Raw genomic sequence first — 15910 nt, 5'->3', positions numbered from 1 at the left:
ACTCCGGGAGGTAGTGAAGGACAGAGAAACCTGGCATGCTGCAGTCCATGGGGTGACAAAGAGTCAGACACAACTTAGCAACTAAACAACAACTACGACTACTACAAAAGAACTAAAATATTAGGACCATGATTTGAACTGAGAACTCAAAGTCCTGAGCTTAGTATTTGTTACCTTCTCAGATCTGTTGAATGCATTGAGAAATAATAACCCCACTCCCGAGTCTATGCAGTGTTCATTACTGTCATGGATTAAACTAAACAAACTGCTTGGTCTGCCTAAAGTACTTCCTTTTTAATAGACACTTGATATCAATTGACCACAGGTGATTTTCCAATTAGTTATGATGCCATTGCATAGCATGTGCTGTTATAAAGCACAATTTCCCACTGCATTCAAGATCAAAAATTATAGTAAACAATCACATAACTCTTTTTATGTCCGTTTCCTTCAACCACTCCTGGTACTAAGTATGTATCAGCCATACAATAAAAACTATTTATACCCTGTCCATAGCTTTCAGATCTTTCATTGCAGTGGGTTTGGCTTCCAGTTGCATGAGAACTTTCTCTATAGGCCATAAATCTCTCTATCTATCAGCAATGCTGGCCAGAGAACCTGGAAAAAATATTATTTCCTAGTAATAATCATCATCCAATGACAGACAAGAGTTGGCTCCTAATAAACATGGATGCCAACAGGGGAAGTGGGATGGAATGAATTGGAAGATTAGATTGACATATACATACTACTAATTCACATGAAATAGAAAACTGATGAGAACCTACTATAAAGCACATGAAACTCTACTCAGTGTTCTGTGATGACCCAAAGGGGAAGGAAATCTAAAAAGAGAGGGAGTATATGTATAACTGATTCACTTTGCTGTACACCTGAAACTAACAACATTATAAATCAACTATGTGCAGGGCTAAGTTGCTTCAGTCATGCCCAGTTATCTGCGACCTCATGGACTATGTAGCCTGCCAGGCTCCTCTGTCCATAAGATTCTCCAGGCAAGAATACTCAAGTTGTTGCTGTGTCATCCTTCAAGGGATCTTCTCCACCCAGGGATTGGGCCCACATCTCTTATGTCTCCTGAATTGGCAGGTGGGTTCTATACTACTAGCACCACCTGGGAAGCCCTAAATCAACTATACTTCAACAAAAATTGAGAAAAAAAATGTTGGTTCATAAACATCCCAGCTCACTTGTCTCTTTGCTGAGATAAAGTATATATTCTGCAGAGATCCTCAGAGTTCCCCAGGCAAAGTTAGCTTTGTGCTAAAGTACTTTGTACCATAGTACTAAATAGCTTGATAAGTAACTGTTTATTGTCCGATTCCCTCCCTTGTCTTATTTTTCTACCACTGTTCTAGAATTTTCTGAGGTCATCCCTGCTGCTGCGGCTGCTGCTAAGTCGCTTCAGTTGTGTCCGACTCTGTGTGACCCCATAGACGGCAGCTCACCAAGCTCCCCAGTCCCTGGGATTCTCCAGGCAAGAACACTGGAGTGGGTTGCCATTTCCTTCTCCAATGCATGAAAATGAGAAGTGAAAGTGAAGTCCCTCAGTCATGTCCAACTCTTAGTGACCCCATGGACTGCAGCCTACCAGACTCCTCCATCCATGGGATTTTTCAGGCAAGAGTACTGGAGTGGGGGTGCCATTGCCTTCTCTGGAGGTCATCCCTAACACACCCTATTAACATCAACTAATAGGGGAAAGATAGGCAACCATGAAAAGAAGTTTAAATAATTTGCCTCTCCAAATCAATAGCATTATTTTATTTACTGTGTATGATTTTGAAAAGTGATAATCTCTAAATTCATGACCCCTAGTCTTTTTTTGTTGTTGTTCTTGAAGGAGGAGTGAAATGACAAGTATGGATAATAAAACTGGGTTACAAGTATGACTATGTAGGTTAAGTTTAATCATATTATAGAAATTATACAAAAAGAATGTCCCCAGAGCACTTTGATTCTATGGGTACCCTTTGATGAATGTAAAAGGATCATCAGAGAATAAACAGATTTTAGAATCATCTTAAATAGCATTTGTGTATAATTTATACATTACCTTTCTAAGACATCACCTCACCGCTACAGCTTTTAGGTTAAATTGAATTCAGTTTCTTTAACAACATTTTTCCTTTCCTACTATGTAAAATTACTTCAAAAAATAATATTTCATTTGGTCAAATAACTAAAACAACTTTACATAGTCAAACCAAATATTTTCTGAAAGAAAGGTTACCATTGAGCTTGCTTAATTATAGAAATGACTGTAACTATGCACATATCTACCATTATATACACAAACACACATACATGGTAAAGAAAAATTAAATAAGCATATGTTTTTTGTTAATATATATGCACAGATTATTAACTTAGAAATGTCTCTTTTTTAACTGCTTAACACAACTTGTTTTCTCATATGGTTTCCAAATCAAAGTATCTGTAAACACCAGGGACCTATTGAATCTGAGTATCTGGTGTGAAATAATTAGGCAACTGCAAAGTTAGCGAAAAGAGCTCAAGTAGACTGCCTTCCCTTACAACATAGCAAGTTCAGGCAGTTCCCAAAATGACCTTCAATTTCAACAATTCACTAAAGGGACTCAGAAAACTCACTGAAAGTTGTTATACTCACAATGTGTGTGTGCATGCTCAGTTGCTTCAGTCATATCTGACTCTTTGCAACACCATGGACTGTAGCCCACCATGCTCCTCTGTCCATGGGATTCACCAAGCAAGAACACTGGAGTGGGTTGCCATACCTTCCTCGAAGGCTCTTCCTGATTCAGGAATTGAACCCTTGTCTGCTGTGTCTCCTGCATTGAAGGCCAATTCATTACTGCTGAGCTACCAGGGAAGTTCATACTCACCATGAAAGTGAAAGTGAAAGTCGCTCAGTCTTGTCTGACTCTTTGTGTCCCCATGGACTATACAGTCCATGGAATTCTCCAGGCCAGAATACTGGAGTGGGTAGCCTTTCCCTTCTCCAGGGGATCTTCCCAACCCAGGGATCGAATCCAAGTCTACCACATTGTAGGCAGATTCTTTACCAGCTGAGCTACAAGGGAAGCCCCATACTCACCATATGGTTTGTTAAAATGTAATATATAATGATTTTATGCATTAAAAACATCCAAGAGAAAGATGCACTTGACAGAGCCTAGAAGAGTTTCAGCCATGAAGCTTCTAGACGTCCTTTCCCTGTGGAGTTATAGACAGCATTATTGACTACTGTCCATGATATAGGAGGATACACATAGACTACTGTCAACCAGGTAAGTTCACCCGAATTTTGGTGTTCAGAGTCTACATTTCAGCTTCATCAAATAGGCATGGTTCATTGTCCATGTGCCTGATTCCAGTTTCCAGACTTTCATAATGTTGAGATGATAGCATGTGACCCAGAGTTCTCAACCTAAGCCATGTTTTCTGGTAGCTTTTAGCCCCCAATCTTAATGACATTGGGCTTTTCTGGTAGCTTAGATGGTAAAAAATCCGCCTACAATGCAGGAGACCCAGGTTTGATCTCTGGGTCAGGAAGATCCCCTGGAGAAGGAAATGGCTACCCACTCCAGTATTCTTGCCTGGAAAATCCCATGGACAGAAGAGCCTGGTGGGCTCTTCATGTGGCTGTGAAGAGTCCGACATGACTGAATGACTAACACAGCGATAGCTTAATGACATTATTAATATCAGACTGGCTTAAAGCCCACATACATAAAAAGACTTCTATCAGCATGATAGGGCTTCCCAGGTGGCACAGTGGTAACGAATCCATCTGCCAATGCAGAAGACCCAAGAGACATGGGTTTGATATCTGGATCAGGAGGATCTCTTGGATTAGGAAACGGCAACCCACTTCAATATTCTTGCCTGGAAAATATCTGGGTCAGGAGGATCTCCTGGAGTAGGAAAAGGCAACCCACTCCAATATTCTTGCCTCGAAAATATAATGGACAGAGGACACTGATGAGCTATAGTCCATGGTGTCCAAAGAGTTGGACACAGTGGAACACACAAACATCAGTATGACATTCCAAGTGCTTGGGCATTAGTTCCCAGAAGCCAAGAACAAATACTAGGCTCTCTGTGCAACATTAAATTTTTATTTCCTATGGAGATTGGGGAAGGGACTATAAAGTTTCCCAAGTTATTTAGATGTAGCTTGTTCAGCATTGGTTTGTAAACCAGCATTTTTGAAACACTGACTCAAATTACACATATTCCCTGCTCTATCACAATCTGATCTTCAGTACAATTTCCTAAAGAAAATAATATTTGATGGCATAAAAGTAAATTTGATAACGGTCCCTTTTAGTCTCCTCATGAATACTTAATTACAATCATTTAAATTAATGATATGTTGATATTTTAAAAACAGCAAGGAAAATATGGGAAATGGGGAACATGTACAGCATGTGCATTTCAAAAGGAAATACTGCTAATTAAGCCATCTGGTATATTGTCTTATACATAGTCGTTATTCAAAAATTCACATATCACATTGGTTTTCAAAAATGAAAGGGATAATTTAAATTCAAAGATATGCTGATATTTGGATAAAATATGTTTTTATTCTAAAGGAAAACTCATGTTAGAACTGGTGATCTTTAAATTGTCCAGTCCATTGACAAAATGACAAATTAGGACCTGTCTTATGGAGTAAGTTTCCCAAACCATGTTTTGAATTGGGATTGCATATAACAGATGCCCCAGGAGATCCAACCAGTCCATTCTGAAAGAGATCAGCTCTGAGATTCCTTGGAAGGAATGATGCTAAAGCTGAAACTCCAGTACTTTGGCCACCTCATGTGAAGAGTTGACTCATTGGAAAAGACTCTGATGATGGGAGGGATTGGGGGCAGGAGGACAAGGGGACAACAGAGGATGAGATGGTTGGATGGCATCACTGACTCGATGGATGTGAATCTGAGTGAACTTTGGGAGTTGGTGATGGACAGGGAGGCCTGGCGTGCTGCGATTCATGGGGTCGCAAAGAGTCGGACACGACTGAGCGACTGAACTGAACTGAACTGATAACAGAGACCTTCCTATACTGGCTTAAGCAAGTTAAGATTGACTTCTCATGTGTGAAGAAATCCAGAGGCACAATCTAAGCCTTGAGCAAGTACTCAAAGAAGCCATTAGGGGCTTAGAGCTCAGCTAGGTTTCTCATCCATTATCCTCAGTGATTTTTTTCACTTGTGCTCTTATCCTGACTTATTTTCTTTGAGATTATATATCCACATTCCAGAGGACATATAGTGAGCAGAAGAGAAATACAAAAGACTGAGGCTGACCGTTTCTGAGTCTGATCCTTCCATTAAGTTGGACAAAATTGTGTGTTATGATCCTTGTACAATGGAGTAGTGAGAAATAAGTACTCTATTCAGTGCTTAGTATTGCCTAAATACTGTGATTCTGCTATTAAGAGAGAAAGAGAGATTATATATTGGGTATACATGCTTTCTGCAGGCTTCTTCAACAGATATTTGTTTAACATCCTTTTATCATGGGCTCAGATTCTAGAGTTAAACAAAACCAACATAGTCCCTATTCTCTATCCTCATGGAGTATAGAAGAATGAGGAAAAACTAAATAGTGAGCTAATAAGTGTATACACATATTTATAATTGCAAATTGTAGTACATGTTCTATAAGAAGACTAAAATACTATTTAAAAAAGTATTTGAACACTAGGGACATCATGATCCACTTTGGGTTCTGTGATCATAAAGACATATTTAAAGGGATGGCATTGCAGCTAGGACTTGAAGGAGAAGAATCAGCTTTTAAAGGGAGGGAGAAGTCTAAAGAATGAGAACATAATGTTTGAAGGTGCTGAGTCCCAAGGGAATGGAATATTCAAGAAAGCAAGCACATGTCAGTGTGGCTGGAGTATGATAGATGAGAGAAAAAAGCTGTGAGAAAAAGCAAGACAAATGTTTGGTATCTTTTTACCCTGATTCTTCTTCCTCCTTAGAGGAGGTAGATTCTGAGATACCTGATGCCATGGAGAAAAAATTATAAAACAGACATACAGAGAATAAATTTTAGTTTCAAAAGCCAAGGCTGCAAAGTAATGAATATCTTGATAAATGAGAACAATCCTCTCACCCTGGATAGTAAAAGATTTTCCCAGTAAGAGGTGAAATAGGAAACAAGAAATAATAAAAGAGGGTCAGAGACCTATAGGACTCAGATTGGAAAGGATATGTGGGGAGACGACATGAGGAGGAACACCTGTTGTCAACAGTCAGAGACTATCCATGTCCCATTGTGACACAGCCCAGAGCTGTGGAGAATGTAAATCAGCACTTGTCTGTCCATCTCAATTTGAAAATACAGGTGGCAGAGTCTATGCTTGCCATCTTTATTCTGGTTATCTAGAACGGTTCTTTCCTTCCTGTAGTAAATATTGCTTATTGATTACTCAGAAGTTATGTCTACTTGTGCCCTCTGGCTTTGCTCTACCTAAAAGGCACTAATATTTGTGCTAATAACACAAGCTCTTTTGTTCTACATATCCCAGTGACAAGAAGGGCAGTAAACCAAAGAACAAAGAAAATAAAGAAAGATATTGATAAGTTCTATAGCAGCTTATATCATTTAATATAATTGGGTTTTCTTTAAAGATGAACTTTATTTCACTCATTACATGATTATTTAGAGTTTATTGTGAGTAAGACTCTGAACTGTCATTCAGGAAGACATATCTTAAGCAGGAGTGCAGTATTCTTGGCATACATTGAATTTATTTACTTGTATCTTATTCCTGTCATCTCTTGGCTGACAACTGACAGGATTTTTATTCTTAACTTTAAACACGTTACCAAGCTCCAACACTCAAGCTTTTGATGCTGTTACTCTATATTAATGTTGATGCCATTAACATCTCTGCAGGTGACATGTCTTCTTCATTGGTAGGTTCTAGAATCCCTGCCTTTCAATATTGCAAGTCTGTGTCTGCAGGGCATGACAGAGTTTATTGATTTTCAAGGGGAGGAAGGGCATCATATACCACTACAGCTGATGTTTATACTACTCTGTGTAGTACCAGAGAGAGGATTTTGGCATAACAATCTCTTGAGTCACTTGTTATTCTTGTCACCATTTTATCAGCATCTGTCAGGCAGGGACACATGCTGTCTCTGTTTTGTATGACATGACTGTTCTGGGTTTCTAGCAATGAAGCCACAATCCCCAGGGGCAAGCACTTCACATTGATAGGATGCTTGGCACTCAGACTTGCTCATCAACATTTCATGAATTACAAACATTTCAAGTTTGACTTACATTTTATTTTTAATATGATTTCAAAATGCTCTGAGATCCCTCTGCATGATAAAAATCCTATTGGAGTTTGAATTGCCTTTGTTGCAATTCAGGGCAATCAAATGCATGGAGTCATCCTTGAGTGACCGTGATAATCATGACATTTCTAAAGAAAATGTTGAAGCTTTTTATAAATGATGGCTTAGGACTAGATACATCACCAATTCCATACATATGTGTGGCTGTATATATGGAATGCATTTTAAGAAGAGGACTTTCAATATAAAAATCTTTGGAAATCAAACATATTTTAGTCTCTGTATATTACTCTTTGGTATCTAATCTTACCTTCTCATTTGAAGCAGGAAAAGTATTAAATAGAGTTTATTTCCTTGAAATTTCAATTATTTCCAAAATACTAGTCTGTAGTTTTAGTTGTGCTCTGGCTCAAGGGAAATCTAAAGATTGAACATATGGGCAATGTAATTGGTCCTATGGGTTTTATTCTTGAGAATAAATTACTATAGAAATGGAAAAAGGTTAAAAGGAGGAGGACACACCAGGGAGTAGCCGAAAATGCACTGGTTAGGGTTAGGAAGTCCTACTCATAGTGCTCTCTTCAATCTGTTTTCTTATTTTAAGTAATATTAAATGATAATTTCCTCTCTGTGACTTAATTATGACCTTTCTATTTTCTGCAAACCAATGAAACTGTGTTATAACATACATAACAAATATTATACCCATGGAATAAGTTATTATTATTTGATGAGCAATTATTAAACACACAAATTGTCGTATTAGCCAGCTAAAGCCCACACTCAAATTTTATTTATTTCTCAATAACCTAAAATATTCAAATTAAAAAAATTATTTTTACCCAGATATTTATTCATTGCATATGTTGTAAAATAATGCTTAAATTTGAACTTCATTATTTCATCACTGTTTATAGCGTACATTTGTGGCACACATTTTTCCTTACTCTACAGCACTTCACTAATTCATGCTCTCTCCTTGCACACAGTACTAATTTAGTTTGAATGGCACATCTTTGTCCTTAAAGGATGTATCAGAATAGGTCCAAGCTAATGATGGCAACCATACACCTGTGGTGTTGACTGATTAACGACTGCACATAACTCTGATGGTTGGGTGGAGAAAGAGAGAGATACAAATAAACTCCTGGGTTCTTGATAACATATCATCAGGCAACAAATCAGCCCTTTGATTTCTAATCAGTAAAAAGTTTACTAACTAACAGAAAATGACTAAGATGTATGATATAACATATGATAAAACAATTATTATATGTTTTCTGTTCCATGTGACTGAAAGCATCTGATATTAGTGGTGCTTTGACACCCCCTGCCTTCTAGTAAGATTTTTAGGGTACTATTCCATTAGCCTGATTTCCTGAGTGATTTTGATAAGCAGAATATTATCATCTACCATGACTAAGATATAATTCTTTGTTACTGTAAGCCATGTGTTACTTGGGCTTTATTACTATAGTATAAACTAGTCTGATTGATAAAAATATCACTTTTATGGGGTGATATGTGACCTCTGAAAAGATGTGTTGAAAACTTAACCCCCATGCCTCAGGATTTGACCTTACTTGGACATAGAATCATTGTAAATTAATTTAGTTATGTAAAGGTTGGAGCAGGATAGACCCCTTATTCAATATGGCTGATGTCATAAGAATAGGAGAATTTGCATACAGACACATAGGAGAAAGTTGTGTAGTGTCAGAAACAGAAATTGAATTATTGCAAATGCAAGCTAAGGAACACAAAGGATTGAGAAAAAAAGAAAAGCAGCTAGAAACATGCAAGGAAGGATTCTCCCCAACAGGTCTCAGAGGGAGCATAGATTTGCTACTGCCTTGATTTTGAACATTTGGCCTCAAGAACTCTTTAGGCAATACATTTCTGTTGTTTTAAGCCACCCAGTTTGTGATCCTTTGTTATGAAAACCTTATTTTTAGTTAGGAAATTAATTAGTTAGGAAACTAATACTATCAGGTAAGACAACGCTGTAATTATTCTTGTTTTTGTTGATTTAGTTGTTATTGGGTTACTCACAGTGAATATATAGATCAAGTTAGAAAGAACTGACATCTTGACAATATTGAGTCTTTCAATTTGTGAACATCAATACCTTTCCATTTTAGTTATTTCTTTCATTTCATTCATCAATTTTTTTTTAGTTTTCCTTGAAAAGATCTTGCACATACTTAGCAGATTTATACTCAAAGATTTTTTTGTGATAATGTAAGTGGTATTATGTTTTTCATTTCAACATCCACTTGTTCATTGCTGTAACCTTTCTATAATCATTTATAGATTTCATAAGCCTTTTTTTAAAAAAATTCAAATTTTCTACATTGATAATTATACCAACTGCAAACAGGTAGTCTTATTCTTTTTTTTTTATTTATTCTTTCCTTCTCAGTCTATATCTGCAATTTCCTTTTCTTTTCTTATTGTATTAGCTAGGACTTTTGGAATGATGTTGTAAAAGAAAGGGAAAAGGAGACGTCTTTGCCTTTTTCCAGTAGTCCCTTAGACTGCAAGGAGATCAAATCAGTCAGATTCAAAGGAAATCAACCCTGATTATTCATTGGAAAATCTGATGCTGAAGCTGAAGCTCCAATATTTTGGCTACCTGATGCGAAGAGCTGGCCGACTCATTTGAAAAGACCCTGATTCTGGGAGAGATTGAAGGCAAAAGGAGAAGGGGATAACAGAGGATGAGATGGTTAGATAGCACCATCAACTCAACTGATCTGAATTTGAGCAAACTCTGGGAGATAGTGGTGGACAAAGGGGTTTGGTGTGCTTCAGTCCATGGGTTCACGAAGTGTTTGACGTGACTTTGCAACTGAACAACAGCAACAACAACAAATTATGCAAGCTCATTAAGGTAATTATTCCAGTCTTAAATGGAAACAAAACAAAACAAAACAAAACAAAACATACTTTTATCAGGGTCCAAAATTAGAAAACAAGTAGCTATCTGTCATTCTTATTTATCTGAGCCAAGTCAGCTAAGTCTTGGGAAAGCAGATCTTGTCCTTGGATCTTGACTCTGGATGAATCAGAGCTGAGATGTAGATTGACCTCATGAAAATTGTGGGATGCAGTAAAAGCAGTGTTCAGAGGAAAATGTAGAGCATTGAATGTGTCTCTTAGAAAAGGAGAATGATCTAAAATCAATAACTTAAGCTTCTACATAAGAAACAGAAAAACAAGAGCAAATTAAATCCAAAGGAAGATAACAGAAGGAAATAATTAGAATTGATTTAAATGTATTCTTTTTAATGGCTGAGTAATACTCCATTGTGTATATGTACCACAGCTTTCCTATCCATTCATCTGCTGATGGACATCTAGGTTGCTTCCACATCCTGACTATTATAAACAGTGCTGCGATGATTTGAATCAGTTCTAATGAGGTGGATGAAACTGGAGCCTATTATACAGAGTGAAGTAAGCTAGAAAGAAAAACACCAATACAGTATACTAACGCATATATATGGAATTTAGAAACATGGTAACAATAACCCTGTATACGAGACAGCAAAAGAGACACTGATGTATAGAACAGTCTTTTGGACTCTGTGGGAGAGGGAGAGGGTGGGAAGATTTGGGAGAATGGCATTGAAACATGTCTAATATCATATATGAAACGAGTTGCCAGTCCAAGTTCGATGCATGATACTGGATGCTTGGGGCTGGTGCACTGGGACGACCCAGAGGGATGGTATGGGGAGGGAGGAGGGAGAAGGGTTCAGGATGGGGAACATGTGTACACCTGTGGCAGATTCATGTTGATATGTGGCAAAACCAATACAATATTGTAAAGTTAAAAAATAAAATTAAAAAAACAACAACAAAGAAAAGAAATGAAGTAGAAATCAGGGAAATTGAAAGCAGGGAATCAGTAGAGATAATTAATGAAATTAAAAACTGATTCTTTGCAAAGATTGTGATAAGTCTCTAACCATGATAAGTTAAAAAAGGACAGAGTACACAAATGAGTAATATCAGAAATGAAAGAGGTGCATCATTATAGATCCTCTGAACATTAAAGGGATAATAAGAGAATGATAATAATAACGCCCACAAAGCTGATAATCTAGATGAAATGAACCAATTATCTCCAAATTCACAATTTACAACACACATACAAAAGACAGTAAATTATCTTAATAGGTCTATATCTATTAAAGAAATTGAATCAATGATTAATAACGTTCAAAACAGAAAGCATCATGCCCAGATAATCTCACTGGTTAATTTTACTAAAAATTTAAGAAAGATATTGTACCAATGCTTTATAATATCTTTCAGAAGATAGAAGCTGAGAGAATACTGTCTAAGTCATTCTATGAGGCCAGTATAATCTTAATACCAAAACCAGATAAGACATCTCTAGACGAAAACAAACGGACAAAAAACTAGAGATCAATATATTTCATGTATATAACTGTAAAAATCCACAACAAAATATTAGTAAAACAAATCTAAACAATGCATAAAAAGAATATCACACCATGGCTTAGTGCAGCTTATACTAGTTATGCAGGATTGGTTCAATATTCAATAATTCGTTAATGTAGTTTATCATTTCAAAAGACAGAGAAAAATCACATGATTATATCAATAAACACAGAAAAAGAATCTTACAAAATCCAATATTTATTTGTGATTAAAAATTCTCAGTAAATTTGGAATAGAAGGAAACTTCTTCAACTTCTATAAATAATGTCTACAAATAACTTACAGCAAATGTCATACTTAATAGTGAGAAATGAAGTTTTCACACTAAGATCAAGAAAAAGGCAAGGGTGCATAATTTACCTGGACAGAAATCACAAAGTTAGAGCTTGGCAAAACATGATATGCTTCTATCTCCTTCCCCCTTTTACATGACCTTTTATGAAACTATTTTCCAGGCAAAGAAAGGATTGTTACTTGGAAAATGACTAATATGTTCTCTAGTCTGAATGGAAGCTTTCCTCAGCCTCTACTGGCACAGGAGAAACTAAAAATGTTTAGCCCAGAAAACAAATGGCTTAACCATTGCTTAATGTTTTCTAGGTTATATATAAGAAAAGTTGATTTCTTTTCTAAATAGTGCTACAAAAAGGATCAGGAAAAGAGTGTGGTAATGAAATAATGCATTTTCTGCCTAGCAAAATACCCTACTTCCTATTAGATGGCATGTTGAGATCAAGGATGAAAGAACATTTTTCAGATAAATTTAAGGCACTATTTTTACATGGGGTGGGGTTTTTGTCTAGAAATTTCTAAGCTGTCACTGAACTTCAAAATTATGTCATTCTCTAAAATAATCTTAGTCAAATTTTTAAAGTTGTTAATCACTCAGAGTGAAAGAAACTCTGCAGGTGAAAGAGGCTTGAAGAGAGCAAAGATGGTCTCATGGAAAGAACATGATCTGTTAAATAAGATCCATCTAGCTTTCACCAAATTTCTGTAGGTTTTAAAGCTAAGATTTCATAATCAATAAAATTAATAACACCCACTTTTCAAAGTTTAATAAGAGACAAAATTGCAGTCGTTAAATATACATTTGTTAAATTGTAATAGAATTAAATAATTTTTCTTGTCAAATAGCCAAATATCAAGGCATTAAAAAGAAAAAGAATTGAACAGTCACTTTGTAATCCTGTTGATTAGGTGAAGAAATAATGACATCCATAACCTTCCTGTTTCTTTTGGGTGTAGAAACTCTACTGATGCGAAAGGAAGATTTGCTTTTCATGCTTGTTTATTGCACACTTTTGCGGTTGTTCTTTCTTTTATCCCAAGACAACAAATTATGTAGGAGCAATAGTAGGATCAAAATCAATAGAAATGCAAGACCGAAAAAATTCATAAACAACAGACTTACAACTCTTCTTTCCAAATGGCCCATAGTTACATACAAATAAACTACTCTCAAATTTTCTGAAGTCAGCATCCTCATCTCAGTCACACTGTAAGGCAGTGGTGAATAGATCTAACTGCCTATCAGGGAACGCAGACTCTGTACCTTTAACTGCACTTTTTTCAATTTTCTTGTTTGAAAACTTCATTGGTATCTGTGTAACTCTTTATGATACATTTTCTCTCTGACATCCCTTAAAAGTTTTGGTCTGACTTTGTATTAAACTGCTTCAACCCAGGTTTTGCAATATTCTTATCCTTAAATTTCACATCTTAAATGTCATCTCTGACCTTGATCAATGTATTTCAGGAATCTGGCTTCACAGGGAACACAGCTTCTTTCTGATTTATGCTGACATTTCTGTATAAGTAGCAGAGCTGAGATAGAATTGAAGATTCCGCAACATGGAGGGTTAAGAATATCAAGTGATTAAGGGAACTAAAAATAGCAGCATAGTGTCTGGGTAAAGTTATGCGTATATTTGATGTTGAAAAAAGTAAAGATATGGTTGAATCTTGAATCTCTGAATTCTTGACCTGATATCTACACTGATGAAGCTGAATTTTGAGGAAGAAGTAAGGAAGGAACATTTTAGGAAAAATGATTCTCTATTGTTCTATTAGAAAAAAAATTCTAATGAAACTATCATCCTGACTGTGATTGGAGATTTTCTGACGACAGGTATCTTTTCAGATTCCTTGAAATATATATATCTGGATAAATACTTTGAAGCTGAAATGACTCTGAACTTTGGCTTCCTGCACTGCAGGCAGATTCTTTACCATATGAGCTATCAAGGAAGTTCACTATTTCCAACTACATGAGACTCAATAATAAATATGATATATGATAAATATGTGGCCTCCCTGGTGGCTCAGAGGTCAAAGAATCTGCCCGCAATGCGGGAGACCTGGGTTCGATTCCTGGTTGGGAAGATCCCCTGGAGAAGGAAATGGCAACTCACTCCAGTATTCTTGCCTGGAGAATCCCATGGATGGAGGAGCCTGATGGGCTACAGTCCATGGGGTTGCAAAGAGTCGGACACGACTGAGCAACTTCACTCATTCACTCACTCATGATAAATATAAATATGATAATATCAAATTTAAGCATCTACATTTTAGAAAGCGAGTCACTTCCTCTCTAATTCCATCACCAAATATAAACATTAAAATAGTTTGACATATATTGATATAACCCTATATTCCATATAAATTCTGGGCTTCCAAGGTGGCTCCAGTGGTAAAGAACCCATCTGTCAATGCAGGAGACACAAAAGATGCAGATTCGATCTCTGGCTCAGATATCCTGAAGAAGGAAATGGCAAATCTGCTCCAGTATTCTTGCCTAGGAAATCTCATGAACAGAGGAGTCTGGTGGGCTACATACCATGGGAGTGGTGTGAATCAGACATGACTGAGCACCATATAAATTCTATTCATTGGCACAGCAAATGCATCTCTAGAAAAGGATCCCCCATTTCTAGCAAAAACTAGTTACTTTCGATGCAAAATTCAATACCCTTTCTCAATGCATGAACTTGCTCATGAAAAATGTGACTGTCTTTGAAATATGTTTCATACAAACCAGAGTTAACTTTAAACTCATATATTTATTCTATTATTAATTAATAATTCTATTATTTTTTTCTTCTTTTTTTAAAATATTTAAATCTATGTCTTTTTACTTGGAGGCTAATTGCTTTACAACTTTGGGACATAACTGATTGACTAACACTTTCACTTTGACTTTTCTGCCATATATCATCAGGAATTAGCCAAAGAGGGATGGCACATATAAAAACTTAGATGTTTTATACATTATCATATTTTAAATTAATTTTGTGTCAGATTTTGTTCATAGTAAATTCAACTATGACAACATTTGGGAGAGTAAGTATATATCTGTATATACCCAGATATATACATTCCAAGGAATCTGAAAAGATACTTGTCAGAAAATTTTCAATCACAGTCAGAATAATAGTTTCATTAGATTTTTTTTTCCAATAGGACAACAGAGAATAGTTTTTCCTAAAAGGTTCCTTATAAAACACAGGCCTTTGTACCTGTCTGACTGTAGTTTTCTAATCCATACATTTTTTTTTTCTAATTCATACCTTTTTGTGATTAATATCAAAAAAATTGGCAAATATAACTCTGCTGCTGCTGCTGCTAAGTCATTTCGGTCATGTCTAACTCTGTGTGACCCCATAGATGGCAGCCCACCAGGCTCCCCCGTCCCTGGGATTCTCCAGGCAAGAACACTGGAGTGGGTTGCCATTTCCTTCTCCAATGCATGAAAGTGAAAAGTGAAAGTGAAGTCGCTCAGTCGTGTCTGACTCTTCGCTACCCCATGGACTGCAGCCTACCAGGCTCTTCCATCCATGGGATTTCCCAGGCAAGAGTACTGGAGTGGGTTGCCATTGCCTTCTCTGCAAATATAACTCTGGAATGATACAAATTGGAGGGTATATGCACAGAGAAAGAGTACAGTGAAGTTACTCTATGCATTACTATATTTTATTCCAGTCTGCAATCTGCAAATTCTAACACCTGTTTGATGTCCAAATGTATGCAGATCCTCTCAATCAGATATAGAATATAATTTTTTTAAAATTCTTATCTAGGTCCACACTGTATTTATATGGCCCTTT

Source organism: Bos grunniens, chromosome 11 (assembly GCF_055505025.1).
Source record: "Bos grunniens cultivar Pamir isolate PY7600 chromosome 11, Bosgru_T2T1.0, whole genome shotgun sequence".
Lineage (NCBI taxonomy): Eukaryota > Metazoa > Chordata > Mammalia > Artiodactyla > Bovidae > Bos > Bos grunniens.
This window is presented reverse-complemented; position numbering follows the sequence as displayed.